The sequence below is a fragment of the Moschus berezovskii genome, chromosome 9 (genome assembly GCF_049115385.1).
Source record: "Moschus berezovskii isolate FMDL1 chromosome 9, NW_MosBer_1.0, whole genome shotgun sequence".
NCBI classification, from domain to species: Eukaryota; Metazoa; Chordata; class Mammalia; order Artiodactyla; family Moschidae; genus Moschus; species Moschus berezovskii.
This window is the reverse complement of record NC_142468.1, coordinates 5,885,367-5,896,553: the sequence shown is the minus strand read 5'-3', so window position 1 is coordinate 5,896,553 and position 11,187 is coordinate 5,885,367. Positions and strand designations below refer to the sequence as shown.

Genomic DNA, 11,187 nt, shown 5'->3' with positions numbered 1-11,187 from the left:
CACACTTCTTTTCCAACTGGATGACTGCCCAACTGATGCCATTCCAAAGAGCAGAATCCCAGTCACCAATGTGAAAGGGGTATGGCTCAATGAAGACAAAAACAGTGACTGTTTACCTCAAAGATTAGGAAGCAAAATCTGTATCAAAGTATCTGAAATCATAAAAAGTAAATGCTTTAAAAAATTTCCCCCTGAGCTATGGATGCTTTTTATATAGTCACTTACTAGAGACTTTACTAAACAGATCTTTCACTAAACAGATGCATTCTATCATTCCAAGTTATACTTAAAAATCCCATGATTTATAAGACTCCTATGATTCTTGGTGCTGAAAACAGATAAGTTACATCTCAAACAGCACAAAATGATAGCAATTACATGTTTCATGGAAATCTTTGGTGAGAATGCAATCCTGCAGAAGCCTCCTTATTATGTTCACCCACTCATAATATTCTTACAATCTTCAAGTAATTTTCAAAGGAGAAACCACAAGTCCATAATGAAGGACCAGCAGACCATCCTGCATTGCTGCATCGCCTATTGCACGTCGAATTTCCCTTAGAGTTTGATACCGTTCTTACAAGTGATCACCACAGATGATGTCTACCTGACAAGCTGGATCAAGACCCATTTTTCTTCTGAGGAATTTTTCTACATGTCCAATAGTTGCTTCTCCTGAAACTAGGACAAACTTCTTTTCCAATGGCTTAAAATGTCCTGTGCCTTCATTAGCACCAATAAACTCTGGTAATAAAGACATGTCAAGTTCAGGTGGAATACGAAACACTGATTCTAAGACTTTCTTGGTTCTTCCTTTGCTTGAAGGGACTGGCTGTGGAACAGCAGGTTTAGGTACTTCTAGACCTCTTTCTTTATAGAAATCATGCATTTGCTTTTTTTCTCTTTCCTCTAGATTGATCACTAAGTTGTACACTATGTCTTGTAACTGTCGGTCCAACCTTATGCTGTAAAGAGGTTGTGTCTGATGTACTACTATGCTGCATTTTGGACATCTGTTACTATAGTAGAAGTGTCTGACAGTGCAGCTTTTACAAAATGTATTGCCTAAATATCAGAAAAATGAGAGTGAACAGTTACAAAGGCATTGAGTTAAATAAAGCAACTACCGAACATTATAGAAAACAAATATTGAAACTAGTACAGATGATTATAATAAGTGAGAAGTCAGGGGCAGTCTTCTCAGGAGTCATTCTGACCTGTTGATTTTTTCTCATGTAGCATCTTACAATCTGTGCTCTGACCATTTAGATTCTTAATTCATTTTCCATCATACCGGATTCCTTAGGAGATGAATCTCTATGTGACTTTCTTTTAACTACATTGTGTTGAATTTTTTTTTTTTTTTTTTCTAGCTGCATCCTGCACTTGCCTACGATCTCCTGGAGGATGTAGAATATATTTTATTATCTCAAATCTAGCACGTCACAGAATTTCAAGTGGAACTTTCATCATGACTTAATTTATCTAATGACCTAAAGATAAAAAATAATTGGTGACAAGAAATCCTGTATTATAATGAAGGCTGCTTTACGTGACCCCATGAGATTTAGTAAGAGTTGGGAAAACTGACTTCAATATGTAGAAGAAAAGGCTAGAAACTGAAAATTAAAAAAGCATTAAAAAATGAAAATACAGAGAAGAAAGTGCTATTGCTGCTTTCTGTCATCTAAAGATGAGCAAATATTTCCCTCTCCCCTTTTCCCCACCCCCACGCTCAATAAAGGGAAAACCAGAAGAATCACTCATAAACACTAGGTATTTTTTTTTTTCCAAAAATGGTAACTGGCTCTTCGTTCCCATGTAGACTTTTGCTGAGATGTATGCTGATCTTTTTACCATCAGAGCCACCAAAAATGCAGAGACATCACTTCATCGGCAAAGGTCCATATAGTCAAAGTTATGGTTTTTCCAGTAGTCATGTATGGATGTGAGAGTTGGAACAGAAGGAAGGCTGAACACCAAAGAATTGATGCTTTCAAATTGTGGTGCTGGAGAAGACTCTTGAGAGTCCCTTGGACTGCAAGGAGATCAAACCTGTCACTCCTAAAGGAAATGAATCCTGAATACTCATTGGAAGGACTGATGCTGGATATGAAGCTCCAATAGTTTGCTCACCTGTTGCAAAGAGCTGACTCATAGAAAAAGACCCAGATGCTGGGAAAGATTGAGGGCAGGAGGAGAAGAGGGAGACAGAAGATAAGGTGATTGGATGGCATCACCTACTAAATGGACATGAGTATGAACAAACTCCGGGAGATAGTGGAGGACAGGGAAGCCTGGCGTGCTGCAGTCCATGGAGTTGCAAAGAGTCAGACACAGCTGAGTGACTAAACAACAGTCTGATACTTTGCTGTCACTGCAGCTGCCAGAGTATGAGAGTGTTCTCACGAGTATCTGATATGTATCTGTGAAAAGACTTGTGCTTGCATTTTACCTGGAAAAGTCAGAAAGATGGAGAATTTCTGGTGGTAAATTTTAGAGCTAGACAAGAGGATAGACCTGTAATAGGGAGAGTAATTATTTGGATTATTTATCAGGGCAAGAAGAGCTAGTTGCTGGTGGCCAAGTTTGCATCAGGAAGGACATTGGCTTCGAGGCCCCAGTGGGTCAAATGGACCCTAGCAGATAGATACTCTAGGTGTGCTGTCTGGGTCAGGAACTGAGAGGGGTGATGAAACATCAACCAGGGTTCATCACTTTGTCAGGGAAAAGTACAATTCAGTCACTGGAGGGGAAGTGGAGTCGGAAGTGCCTTGAAAAAAGTCATCCACATGGACCCATGCTCAAGGGTCAGTATTCTGATACCTAACATAGCAGAGGTACCAGTCACCCGGCATTGCATCCAGGAACTCACTCCTTTGCTTGTAAGGACTCCTAACCTAGGAGATCCCTGGCATCAGAAGACAAACCACATGAGTGGGGGAAAAGCATTGGAAAAACTAGACAGTGCTAAACGTTTTACTAAAGAGCACCTAGTTGTAAATGAACATTTGGAGGACTTTTGACAAATGTATAACAATGCAGAAAATGTGGGTTCATTCCCTGGGTTGGGAAGACCCCAGGAGGAAGAAATGGCAACCCACTCTATTATCCTTGCCTGCAGAATCCCATGGACAGAGAAGCCTGTTGAGCTACAGTCCATGGGGTCACACAGAGTCAGATAGGACAGAGCAACTGACCACGCATATACATGGGTGTAACGAGTGTCCAAGCAAAACCCAGAACCTTATAGTCACCTTGAGGGGAAAAGCCCTTGTGCCTTTTCACAGGTTATTGCTTCCTAGTTTCATTCCTGGCTCTAGGCAACCACTCATATATAATACTCTCTGTCACTATAGTCTTTTGTTTTTTCCCCAAATTTCAAATAAATAAGGATGATAGGGTATGTGTTTTTGTATTTTGCTTCATTAATTCATTTGGCATTTTTTGAAATCTATACACACCCGTTGATGAATTGATATTTTTTCTCCTTTTTATTTTGAGTGGTATTCTATGACATGGATACACCATGATTTGTCCATTCATCTACTGCTGAGAATTTGATTTTTTTTTTTTTCCAGTTTTGGGCTGCTGTGAGTGCAGCTGTTATGAACTGTAAAACCTGTTTGTGAACTTAAGTTTCCTTTTCCTGAGTTAATAACTAGGATAGCAATTTCTGAATTCCATATGTATATAACTTTTAAGAAGTTGTAAAACTATTTTCCAAGTTGTTGTTGTTGCTGTTTAGTTTCTAAGTTGTGTCTGACTCTTTGTGGCCCCATGGACTGCAGCGCTCCAGGCTTCCCTGTCCTTCACCATCTCCCGGAGTTAGCTCAAACTCATGGCCATTGAGTAGGTGATGTCCCCATCCCATCCTCTGTTGTCAAGCTGTACCATTTTGCAAAACCATCAGCAAATGTCTGAGAGTTCTGCTTACTCGGTGTTGTGTTCGTAAACTTAGCTAATTTAGTAAATGAGTAGTGGCACTTCATGTAGGCTTATTTTTCATGTAGTTGTTATGGTTTTGACGTGATTTTGAGCATTTTTAATGTTTTTGTTGTCATTAGTGAATATTCTTCTGGGAGATGTTCAAACTTTTGCCTTGGGTTATCTGGTCATTGAGTTGGACACAACTTCCCTGGTGGATCAGATGGTACAGAATCCACCTGCAATGTGAAAGACCCAGGTTTGATCCCCGGGTTGGAAAGGTTCCTTGGAGAAAGGCATGGCAACCCACTCCATGATTCTGGCTAGAGAATTCCAGGACAGAGGAGCCTAGTGGGCTACACAGTCTAGGGGTAACAGAAAGCCAGACACGACTGAGTGAATAACACTTTCACTTTTCATCTTATTATTGAGTTGCAAGTTCTAGTATCATTTATATTGGATACAAATCCTTTGTGAGACAAATGTATTACAAACACTTTATTTTTCCAAGACTGTGGCTTGCCTTTTCATTTTTAAAAACCACATCTTACCTTCCCTTGTAGCTCAGTGGGTAAGGAATCTGCCTGCAATGCAGGAGACTCGGGTTCAATCTCTAAATTGGGAAGATCCCCTAGAGAAGGAAATGGCAACCCACCCCAGTATTCTTGCCTGAAGAATACCATGGACCGAGGAGCCTGGCAGGCTAAACTCTGTGGAGTCGCAAGAGTCGGACATGACAGTAACAAAACTACTATATCTTACAGAAAGAAGAATATCTTAATTTTGTAGATGCCAAATCATCACACTTTCTTTTCTGTTTCATGTTTTTGGGGTTCCAATTTAAGAAATTTATCCCAAAGTTATAAAAATGTTTTCTTATGATTTCTTCCTGAATTTTTACAGTTTTACATTTTAGTTAGCTCTATGATCTGTTTCAAGTTAATTTCTGTATATGTCAAGAGACAAAATCCTAGTTGTACTTATTTATTTTTCAAATTAATACCTATGTTGTTCCAAACACATTTGTTAAAAAAGGCTGTCTTTCCTCACCTGGGTACCACTGTTGTATAAAAATTGGCTATACATGAATGGGTTTATTTATGTACTGTCTGCCTATATACTTATCCTTACAAAGATATCAAAAGGTCTTGATTATGGTAGCAGTATGTAAGTCCTCCTATTTGCTCTGCTTTTTCAAAATTATTTGACCATCTTAGTTCTTTTGCATTTCCACATATACCTTAAACAAGATTTCTATTTTTTCTAAAAAAAAAACCAGATTTTAGAATTTTCATTTGAATTGTGTTGAATGTGTAGATTAGCTTGGGGAGAATTAACATATTACTAATATTGAACCTTCCACTTGGTTGGCATAGAATATTTCCTAACTTATTTGGACTCATTTAAAAATTTCCCTCACAGTCAGTCTCTCCCATCCAGAAGCTTCCGTAAGCCTCTTCTTCTTCTCCATCAGAGGGCAGACAGAATGAAAACCACAGTCACAGGAAACTAACTAAACTGACCACAGGGACCACAGCCTTGTCTAACTCAATGAAACTATGAGCCATAGCATGTAGGGTCACCCAAGAGGGACGGGTCATAGTGGAGAGTTCTGACAAAACATGGTCCACTGGAGAAGGGAATAGCAAACCACTTCAATATTCTTGCCTTGAGAACCCCATAAACAGTATGAAAAAGCAAAAAGATAGGACACAGAAAGATGAGCTCCCCAGGTCGGTAGGTGCCGAATATGCTACTGGAGAAGAGTGGAAAATAGCTCCAAAAAATGAATAGGCTGAGCCAAAGCAAAAATAATGCCTAGTTGTGGATGTGACTGGTGGTGAAAGTAAAGTCCAATGCTGTAAAGAACAAAGTTGCATGGAACCTGGAATGTTAGGTCCATGAAGGTAAATTGAAAGTGGTCAAACAGATGGCAAGAATGAACATCGACATTTTAGGAATCAGTGAATTAAAATGCACTAGATTAGGTGAATTTAACTCAGATGACCATTATGTCTACTACTTTCTCCTTAGAAGAAATGGAGTAGCCCTCATAGTCAAAAAAAGAGTCCAAAATGCAGTACCTGGGTGTAATCTCAAAAATGACAGAATGATCTCTGTTTGTCTCCATGGCAAACCATTCAATATCATAGTAATCCAATTCTATGCCCCAACCACTAATGCTGAAGAAGCTGAACGGTTCTATGAAGACTTACAAGACCCTCTAGAAATAACACCAAATAAAGATGTCCTTTTCATGATAGGGGACTGGAATGCAAAAGTAGGAAGTCATGAGATTCCTGAAGGAACAGGCAAGCTTGGCTTTGGAGTAAAAAATGAAGCAAGGCAAAGGCTAACAGAGTTTTGCCAAGAGAATGCACTGGTCATAGCAAACACCCACTTCCAACAACACAAGAGAAGACTCTACACATGGACATAACCAGATGTTCAATACTGAGATCAGATTGATTATATTATCTGCAGCCAAAGATGGAGAAGCTCTATACAGTCAGCAAAAACGAGACCAGGAGCTGACTGTGGCTCAGATCATGAACTCCTTATTGCAAAATTCAGACTGAAATTGAAGAAAGTAGGGAAAACCACTAGAGTATTCAGGTATGTCTTAAACAAAATCCCTTCTGATTATACAGTGGAAGTGACAAATAGATTCAAGGGGTTATATCTGATAGACAGAGTGCCTGAAGAAATATAGACAGAGGTTTGTGACATTGTACAGAGGGCTGATCAAACCATCCCCAAGAAAAAAGAAATGCAGAAAGGCAAAATGGCTGTCTGAGGAGGCATAGCTGAGCAAAGATGAGAAACTAAAGGCAGAGGAGAAAAGGAAAAATATACCCATCTGAATGTAGAGTTCCAAAACCAGCAAGGAGAGATAAGAAAGCCTTCCTCAGTGATCAGTGCAAAGAAATAGAGGAAAACAACAGAATGGGAAAGACAAGAGATCTCTTCAAGAAAATTAGAGATACCAAGGGAACACTTCATGAAAAGATGGGCACAATAAAGGACAGAAATGGTATGGACCTAACAAAAGCAGAAGATATTAAGAAGAGGTAGCCAGAATCCACGGAAGAACTGTACAAAAAAGATCTTCATGACCCAGATAATCACGATGGTGTGATCACTCACTTAGAGCCAGACATCCTGGAATGTGCAGTCAAGTGGGCCTTAGGAAGCATCACTACGAACAAAGCTAGTAGAGGTGATGGAGCCCCAGTTGAGCTATTTCAAATCCTAAAAATGATGCTGTGAAAGTGCTGCACTCAATATGCCAGCAAACGTGGAAAACTCAGCAGTGGACACAGGACTGGAAAAGGTCAGTTTTCATTCCAATCCCAGAGAAAGACAATGCCAAAGAATGCTCAGACTACCACATAATTGCACTCATCTCACACGCTAGCAAAGTAATGCTCAAAATTCTCCAAGCTGGGCTTTAACAGTATGTGAAATGAGAACTTCCAGATATTCAAGCTGGATTTAGAAAAGTCAGAGGAACCAGAGATCAAATTGCCAATATCTGTTGGAGCATCAAGGAGGCAAGAGAGTTCCAGAGAAACATCTACTTCTGCTTTATTGACTACACTGAAGCGTTTGACTGTGTGGATCACAACAAACTGTGGAAAATTCTTAAAGAGATGGAAATATCAGACCACCTGACCTGCCTTCTGAGAAATCTGTATGCAGGTCAAGAAGCAACAGAACAGGACATGGAACAAGGTACTGATTTCAATTTGGGAAAGGAGTATATCAAGGCTGTATATTGTCACCCTGCTTATTGAACTTATATGCAGAATACATCATGCAAAATGCTAGGCTTGATGAAGTACAAGCTGGAATCAAGATTGTTGGGAGAAATATCAATAACCTCAGATATACAGATGACACCACCCTTATGGCAGTTAATGAAGAGGAACTAAAGAGCCACTTGGTGAAAGTAAAAGAAGAGAGTGAAAAAGTTGGCTTAAAACTCAACAATAAAAGAAGAAAAAAGTAAGATTATGGCATCCAGTCCCATCACTTCATGGCAAATAGATAGGGAAATAGTATAAACAGTTGTAGACTTTTATTTCCTTGGGTTCCAAAATCACTGCAGATTGTTACTGTAGCCTTGAAATTAAAAGATAACTTTCTCATTGACAGAAAAGCTATGACCAGCTTAGATAGCATAATTAAAAGCTGAGACATTACTTTGCAGACAAAGGTCCATCTAGTCAAAGCTATGCTTTTTCCAGTAGTCATGTATGGATGTGAGAGTTGGACTGTAAAGAAAGCTGAGTGCAGAAGAATTGATGGTTTTGAACTGTGGTGTTGAAGACTCTTGAGAGTCCCTTGGACTGCAAGGAGATCCAACTAGTCCATCCTAAAGGTGATCAGTCCTGATTGGTCATTGGAAGGACTGATGCTGAAGCTGAAACTCCAGTACTTTGGCCACATGATGCGAAGAACAGAATCATTGTAAAAGACCCTGATGCTGGGAAGATTGAAGGCAGGAGGAGACAGAGGGTGAGATGGTTGGATGGCATCACTGACTCAATGGACATGAGTTTGAGCAAACTCTGGGAGTTGGTGATGGACAGAGAGGCCTGGCATGGCTGCAGTCCATGGAGTTGCAAAGAATTTTTCATGACTGAGTGACTGAACTGAAATGAAAACCTTCTCGCTCCAATATTTTACAGTTTTAATTATAAAGCTTTATACATGTTTTATTAAATTTTATCCTAAAAATGTTTTATTTTGAAATTATTATAAATGCTAATAACTTTATTTGATTTTCAATGTTTATTTGCTAGTTTATAGGAATACAACTGATTTTTGGTACAGTGACTTTATTTTCTGTCACCTCAGTAGTTTCAGTTGGAAATTCTTCATGTCATTAATGTATAGATAGAGCACTCCTTCTTTCTTTGTAATCTTTATTATTTAGCTTTTTTCTCTTTTTTTTTAATCTTATTTTACTGGTAGTATTTCTGAATAGAGGTGGTCAGAACATTTGTTTCCTGTATAAAATATTAATAGACTAATGAGGATTACCTTTAAAAGTTAAGGTCCTCCCCTTTTATTCCTCATTATTGAATATTATTATTATAAACTGATATTGAATTTTTTCTAGTGTTTCTTTTGTGTCCATTGAGTAATCATAGTGAATTTTATTTTTTTATTGACTAAAGAATCTGTTCATTCCTAGGATAAATCCCTTTTGTGCATGGTATAGTATTCTTTTAAAATAATACTGCATTTAATTACTAATATTATTATCTTCTTAAAAATTTAAAAATATTATTTTTTAAAAAAATTTGTTCATGAAGGATGTTAATTTCTTGTTTGCTCTTCCTGAATTAGTTTTATGATTTGATGCCAGGATAATACTGGCAGTTCAATTCAGTTCGGTCATTCAGTCATGTCCGACTCTTTGTGACCCCATGGACTGCAGCACACCAGGCTTCCCTGTCTACCACTAACTCCTGGAGTTTACTCAAACTTATGTCCATGAATCAGTGATGCCATCCAACCATCTCATCCCTTGTCCCCTTCTCCTCCCGCCTTCAATCTTTCCCAGCATCTGGGTCTTTTCCAATGAGTCCATTCTTCACATCAGGTGGCAAAAATATTGGAGCTTCAGCTTCAGTCCTTCCAATGAATATTCAGAACTTATTTTCTTTAGGATTGACTGGGTTGATCTTCTTGCAGTCCAAGGGACTCTCAAGATTCTTTTCCAACACCACAGTTCAAAATCTTCAGTGCTCAGCTTTCTTTATGGTCCAACTCTCACATCCATACATGACTACTGGAAATACCATAGCTTTGACTGGACAGATCTCTGTGGCACAGTAATGTCTCTGCTTTTTAATATGCTGTCTAGGTTGGTCATAGCTTTTCTTCCAAGGAGCAAGCGTATTTTAATTTCGTGGCTGAAGTCATCATCTCCAGTGATTATGGAGCTGAGAAAATAAAGTCTCCCACTGTTCCCATTGTTTCCCCATCTATTTGCCATGAAGTGGTTTGACCAGATGCTATGATCTTAGTTTTCTTAATGCTGAGCTTTAAGCCAACATTTTCATTCTCTTCTTTCACTTTCATCAAGAGGCTCTTTAGTTCTTCGCTTTCTGTCTTAAGGGTTTTGTCATCTGCATATGTGAGGTTATTGATATTTATTTCTCCTGGCAGTCTTAGGTGGGAAATTCAGAGTAGTTACTTTTTATGGGTGGGATTATATAGCCTGTAGAGAGGCTTGGCTCAATGTGTGTGGGGGGGATCTCCCGGGGGACATGCAACCCTGCAAATCTGTAAAGGAGATGTTACAAATTCATAGGGCGTTGGGAATGAGACATCCATTCACACCTCTGAATTTGAAGGCCCTAATTGCGCTACTCTGATGCTGGGAGGGATTGGGGGCAGGAAGAGAAGGGGACGACAGAGAATGAGATGGCTGGATAGCATCACCGACTCAATGGACATGAGTTTGAGTGAACTCCGAGAGTTGGAGATGGACAGGGAGGCCTGGCGTGCTGTGATTCATGGGGTCTCAGAGAGTCGGACACGACTGAGTGACTGAACTGAACTGAACTGAATTGCGCTACATTCACTGTAGGATTGAAAACCATGATGCTCCAGTCCACCTTCACCACCAGGTAGAGGGCACTGACATCTATGCTGAATCCAGCAGTGGAACAAGACATTTACGATGTTGTATACTCCAGTCTTGATCTGGGGGAAACTGACAAATCCCTGGACTGGTATAGGCTGTGGCAAAGACCTGAGACAGAAAGGAACCCAGCCCCCGCTCCAAAGAAGACTATCCTTAGTGGCTGTAAAGGGTCCGGTAAATGTAACACAGAGACAAAGCTGGCTTTAACATCTTTGCTGCTGAGAGCCCCACCTGAAAAGAGATTGACAAGCAGTTGTGTGTTTGTCACTTAAAGCCTGAACCACAGTTCAGACTAGTAACCACCTGCCCCTACCATCCCTGATGTCCCGCTGTTCCAGCAGAGGGCTTGGGTAGTCCTGTTCTAGGTGGATATCTCCCATACCCTGGGATTAGGATGCAGGTCCAGACTGCCCCCAGAAGGGGGCAGTTTTGAGGCAATCTGAGGCCTTTGATTGAGCTGATTATTCACTGCTCTCTCAAAAATAAGCAAAAGGTGACAGCTTTGGTTAAAACTGGAGTCAAATGTACTCCGGTATTGTGGCCCCTCTGCCATCAGTGGTTACAAAGGGCAGAAGATTGTGGTCGGGAAGGTCCCT

General features: G+C 39.8%; 1 pseudogene; it reads right to left on the bottom strand.

Moving 5' to 3' along the window:
- Positions 1-213: 213 nt before the first annotated feature.
- On the bottom strand, positions 214-10,971 carry LOC129562773 (polycomb group RING finger protein 6 pseudogene; annotated as a pseudogene).
- Between the last annotated feature and the right edge of the window lie 216 nt (positions 10,972-11,187).